This window comes from Coptis chinensis, chromosome 6 (genome assembly GCF_015680905.1).
Source record: "Coptis chinensis isolate HL-2020 chromosome 6, ASM1568090v1, whole genome shotgun sequence".
Classification (NCBI taxonomy): Eukaryota; Viridiplantae; Streptophyta; class Magnoliopsida; order Ranunculales; family Ranunculaceae; genus Coptis; species Coptis chinensis.
The window spans coordinates 54,953,438-54,959,464 of NC_141461.1; the positions used below are offsets into that span (position 1 = coordinate 54,953,438).

The following is a 6,027-nucleotide window of genomic DNA, read 5'->3' on the forward strand; positions in this document are numbered from 1 at the left end:
GCTAAATAATTTACAATGTCAGCATACCATGGTGCTGAAAAAATGGCATCGATGCTCATCATCGGAAAAGAGTCCAAGATGGACTCGAATAATCGATCGTCGTTTGTGAGTCTAGATAGGTGGTCGGCAACCACGTTTTCGACCCTCTTTTGTCTTTTATTTCTAATGTGAACTCTTGCAGGAGAAGGATCCATCGGATTAATCTCTGCTTAGCATCCTTCTTTGCAAGAAGGTACTTAAGGGCTGCATGGTCCGTGTAAACTAAAGTTTTAGAACCAACCAAATAAGGACGAAACTTATCTAAAACATAAATGACGGCTAAGAATTCTTTTTCTGTAGTTGAATAATTTCGTTGAGCATCGTTTAATGTTTTACTAGCATAATAAATGACAGTGGACTTATTATCTAGTTTTTGTCCCAAGACTACACCAACTACATAGTCACTAGCATCACATATGAGTTCGAAGGTTTAGACCAATCGGAGGTGTATAATTGGTGAGAGAGGTTAGGTGGCTTTTAAAGTTTCAAAAGCACGCTTACAGTTAAAATTAAAATCAAAGATTGCATCTTTAAAAGGAGATTAGTTAAAGGCCTAGCTATTTTAGAAGTCTTTAATAAATCGTCTATAAAACCCGCTTGGCCTAGAAAGGCTCTAATATCACCGGACGGTCCGTGGTTTTAGGTAAAGTCGCTATCTTATCTAGTTTGGCCGTATCTACTTCGATGCCATCACTAGATACAATGTGACCTAGTACTATGCCCCTTTTCACCATGAAATGACATTTTTCCCGGTTTAAAAACGAGGCTCTTTTTTCTTCACACCGTGTCAAAACCTTAGACAAGGTTAGACAAACAATCGTGAAGGAGTCTCCATTGATAGAAAAATCATCCATGAAAACTTCCATAAAGCGCTCTACCATGTCACTAAATATATGAAGCATACACATTTGGAAGGTTCGGGAGCATTACAAAGGCCAAAAGGCATTCGTTTATAGGCATACGTTCCAAAGGGACATGTGAAGGTAGTCTTTTCTTGGTCATCAATATCAATAATAATCTGAAAATAGCCCGAGTAGCCATCCGAGGAAAACAATAAAAGCATGACCAGCTAGGCGCTCGGCGTTTGATCTATAAAAGGTAAAGGAAAGTGATCCTTTCGTGTCATAGCATTTAAACGCGTCAGTAATCAATCTGAGATCCTCCATTTCATAGGACCTTGTGTGACAACATAGTCACCCTTTCGTTATGAACCATGGTAACTCCGATTTCTTAGGAACTACTTGAATGGGGCTGACCCATTCGCTATCGAGATTGGGTATATGATACCGCGATCGAGTAATCGTAAGACTTCTTCCTTAACCACCTCTTTCATGGCGGGGTTTAAGCGATCTTTGAGGTTTGAAGTCTTGGCGTTATTCTCCAAATGGATACGATGAGTGCAAACATTAGGGTCAATTCCTTAATGTGTCGCTAGGGACCAACCAATCGCAGACCGATGTTCCCTAATCACCGGATTAAACGTGTGTCTCTTCATCCTTAGATAACAGAGAAGATATAATTCTGGGATGATTACCATCCGGATCAAGTTGTATATATTTTAACTCTGGGGGAAGGGGTTTAAGCACTGGGATGGAAGGAAAATCAATAGATGTTTCGTCGGGGTCCTTATTTTGCATAATGAATACTTACTTAGGTAGCAAGTCTTCTTACTCAGTAGAAGGAGCAACCGAAGGGTCTACAACTTGTGTGGACTCAAGGATGGTGTTGACTTCCTCTAAGTAGGAGTCATTTACAAAATCTGACTTTCCAAAAGAAAGGAATTTGTACATATTGTTTTCAGGAAACGTGTTGTTAAAATAATCTTGAGCTAAGCTCTCGATCATGCTAACCTCCCCATCTATAGACGAATCTGGTAATTGTTTCATCATCTTGAAAACATTTACCTCAACTATGAGATGGCCAAAAGATAAGGACATCTTACCATCGCGGCAATTAATAAGTGCGTTGGTAGTTACTAAAAAGGGCCGCCCTAAGATGATCGGTACAGAGTCATTATCGACTTCTGTATCGAGGATAACAAAATCAGCAGGATAGTAGAAATCCTGAACCTTAACAAGCACGTTTTCCACTACACCTTTAGGATACTTAATTGACCTGTCCGCTAATTGCAATGTTATTTTTGTAGGTTGCATTTCCTGTAGACCTATTTGTTTATACAAGTAAATGGGGAGTAAGTTAACACTCGCCCCCGTGTCTAATAAAGCGGTCGTCGTGTGGGAATCTCTTAAGGTGCATTTTCTGAAGGGGCGACCGAGGGTCCTTGTACTTAACAATTCCATTATTTTCGGATAAAGTTGGGAATTGTTCGGTTAAAAAGGCGTCTTTAGGTATGTTGGTTTTCGCCTAGTAGTGCACAACTCTTTAAGAAACTTAGCGTGATTAGGTAGCTTTTTAATAGCTTCGAGAAAAGGAAGGTTTATAGTTAGATTCTTGAAAACGTTCCTAATCTCCTCAAAGTTTGTATCCCTGGTTAGCATGGCTAATTTTTGAGGGAACGGTGGTTTAGCTCTATATTTAGTGTATGGCTCGACTTGATGTGTAACCTTGGCTTTCTGTTTCTTAGGTTGTGGTTTAACTGGTACCTCTACAGTGGTAGGCTCTTAAGTTTCTACTTCGGTATCTAGTTCGATATCCGGTGTAGGGAGTATTGATGGGGTAACTATAGGCATAGTTACTTTGTTATCAACCACTCTTCCCGAACGGAGAGTGGTGATGGCATTCAGGTCACCGACTATTGTCATTTCCGTACTAGTATTACCGTTTACCTCAAAGGCTGTGTTTGTTGTTTTAGGATTTGGTATAGCTTGTCCTGAAAACACGCCTTTTGGTTGGGCTTTTTCTTGGGCTAACTGTTGTATGCCCTGATTTATGGATTGTAAGATCTGTTGGTTTGATTGAGTCATTGATTGGAAAAGTTGTTGGGTAACTTGTATAAAGGCCGATCACGGTCCGGTTGTGTAGGTGTAGTAGTCAGGTGGTGCGATCGAACTATCTCACGTTGATTATTTATGGGTGGGTTTTGATAGTTACTATTGTTAACCGGAACGAGACCTCTATTGGTATTATAACTATTATAATTATTCTGACCTTGTGCTACACCCACTACTAAAAAAAAGACTTATAATGACAGCTAAAAGCCGTCATAAAATAGGTTTAATGACATTTTTCGTTGAAGAAAGAACTGTCATTATAGAGCCAAATCATAAAAGTTTACAAAAGCCGTCATTAAATTTATGACATTTTTTGCAAAACCGCTATATATATTTTAAAGATTTTATGTCAAAAAAATAGTACTAAAAGCATCATAATAGGCAAACAAATATTGATTGTTGCATGATAACCGTCATTAATTTTAATACAAACTGTCATAATTTTCAGTAAAAGCTGTCAAGAAACTTGTTCAATTTGTGATGGTTTTAGCAAAACCGTCATAGAGAAATACATTTTCTGAAAAAAAAAAATTATTTTATACCATGAAAATTGCATAAATCATTTAGAATATATACAATCAAACTCCATTGAAACTTAACATGGTCACAAATCTAACATCCTATTCAGTTTGTGATCCATTCACAAAAGATAATCCATTACATTCAATCATTTCAAAAATTTACATACATTTATCCAAAAATATCCACAAAATATGTCTCAACAAGAACGGTTTACATTGTTTTAATTTCAATCATCGAACCTTGTCCAAACTTCACCTGCAAAAAATCAAATTTGAAAATAAATAAATAAAATGAGTCTATCATGCAAAAAAAAAATCCCAAGTTATTGGCAACCATGTTGTACCCTAAATAACCAGGGACCTAACTGCTAGGAAACCTAGTACATTAAGACTTGTTCTCAAATATAGGTCTCGGGTAAGTGTAGTTTCTCAAACATATAAACAAAATCTTAATGAAGAAAGGCAGCAGATGCAACTTTATATTCATAATTACCATAGTGAAAGAACATTGCTCATGAGAGATATTGCTAAAAACCGAAAAAAAAAAAAAAAAATTTACAACAAGCACAACAAGTAACCTTAATTAATAAGATGCCCCCTTTTTTGAAGAAAAAACTAATATGCTCACCAAACAATCACCATTATTTTAGATTACAAGGAAACTTGGAAATACCTTATTTTCTTCTGCCTTCAACAAACTCTGTTTATGAAGGGCATGAAAACTCTCAAATGTATTTGTCTTTGTAAAGGACACCGGACACGAGGACATTGATTTCTGTTGCCGCGAACTATTGGTGCTTCTACTGATTATTCACCCAACTCAAGTGGCAAAGATTCAACTAGTAGTGTCAAATGATTTGAATTGTGTGAGCAAAGTGCATAGAAACCTGTTCAAAAAGCAAGTGCACATACTAAAACAAAAAACAACCCTCATAACAAAAAACAAACATTCTAGAATAAATTCAAGAAGCAAGGTAATGCTCATCTCCCTATAGATTGCATTGTCCAGAGTCAAAGATCTTGGACTAATTTGTCTCCATCGATCTGATATATGGAACTAAATATAGTAAGAAGAAAAACATGACATGCAAAACCTTGGGAGACTTAGATTTGTGGGGATGATTTTGACATGTATAGGCTAAAAACCCTCGTGTATAGGGTAAAACCCTACTGGTTAGTTTATCTTAGTGCGAACTTTTCCCACTCAAGCTCTAGTCTCTCCCAAACTTTTCCACTCCCCGGCTGTAAAAACTTTCCAACACAACTTAAACTATGAAATAACCCATTTGATACTTGGTTACTGACATTACATTCAGTCTTGTGATAATCGTTATAAAACCGGTGTCCTGACTGTTTAAAATAACATGAAATAACCCATGCTACCAAAACGTTAGAGTTGGAGATCCAAGTATAAGGTCATTCTGTCATTGATGCCTCTAAGATTCATTATCTCGACACTAGTTACTCAGACTAGCAGCAGAAATTTTTTATTTATATCTGCAACATGCAAGCACAGATCTCTGTTTTGAGGTTGTGCTGGTAGATATGTGGCAACGTTAAAATTAGCTATGCATTTCAGCATTTGGAATATAGGAGATGGATGTTTCTCACCAGGATTTAAAGCTACTTCCAATCAAAGCATTCCCTTCTTGACAAATTTATATCTTCAACTTGTAGAGATCCTGCAAGGAGAAGTACGCATCAACTCTACTCCATTCATATAGACCGGGCATTCAAACCCAACTGGCGATGATTACTCTCATAGGGGACAGAAAATAACTTCGTTTCCAAAGAGCCCTAACATGACAAAACCAATCAAACAAAGTTTCGATATCATTTAAGATAATCACAATTTATAAAAGAGAGAATGAAATTACCAGTGAAGTTGATGGGGGACTGGTCGATACCTAAAGTATCAAGTTTGAGTGATGACAATCTATGCCAGAACCCTTCATCTACTAAACTATCAAACGGTAAAAGAGGAGGCTGTATTCTCGTTTCTTCATTTGATTCAGATGAGACGGTCATAAAACTAATCATCTGATCAAAGAAATCAAATAATGATAACACAAATCAAAACACAAGATGCCACCCCAATAACCTCGAAAAATGAATTGAAGCATAAATCGGTTTAAGGAAATTGAGATAGAGATGCATACCATGATCGAACCAAGGCGCTAATTCTAAGACCTCTTTACCGGAACAAAAATACGAAGATGCGAACATATAAGAAATTTGGGAGAAAAGGAGACATTTTTCTCCATGGCCCAGAGCTTGGAAGCTAAGTAGAGAGTGAATGAACATACCTGCGAAGATGGAGGAGTACGATTGTGTCTGATGGACTTAGCACGCCCTTTCCTAATTTTCCAGTTTAGTACATAACAGACAAAGCGATACGACCTAATATGGGTTGAAAAAGAGAGAGAGGAATTTCTCAGAACTTAACAATTTCAACTCGATATATATTTCGTTACCTTTTCTTTCCTCGAGTCTTGACGCTTCTCTGAAATAAAACT

The 6,027-nt window shown here is 37.1% G+C and overlaps 2 long non-coding RNA genes across 2 annotated transcripts; both read right to left on the reverse strand.

Annotated features, from left to right (window-relative positions):
* Positions 1 to 3,629: 3,629 nt before the first annotated feature.
* On the reverse strand, positions 3,630 to 4,241 carry LOC147493642 (uncharacterized). The gene is made up of 2 exons (XR_015197573.1): positions 4,185 to 4,241; positions 3,630 to 3,767 (listed from the first exon to the last, which is right to left on the reverse strand). It is a non-coding gene; the product is annotated as an uncharacterized LOC147493642 (long non-coding RNA).
* A 32-nt stretch (positions 4,242 to 4,273) lies between these two features.
* LOC147493643 (uncharacterized) lies at positions 4,274 to 5,679 on the reverse strand. The gene is made up of 3 exons (XR_015199764.1): positions 5,419 to 5,679; positions 5,123 to 5,308; positions 4,274 to 4,398 (listed from the first exon to the last, which is right to left on the reverse strand). It is a non-coding gene; the product is annotated as an uncharacterized LOC147493643 (long non-coding RNA).
* Positions 5,680 to 6,027: the final 348 nt, after the last annotated feature.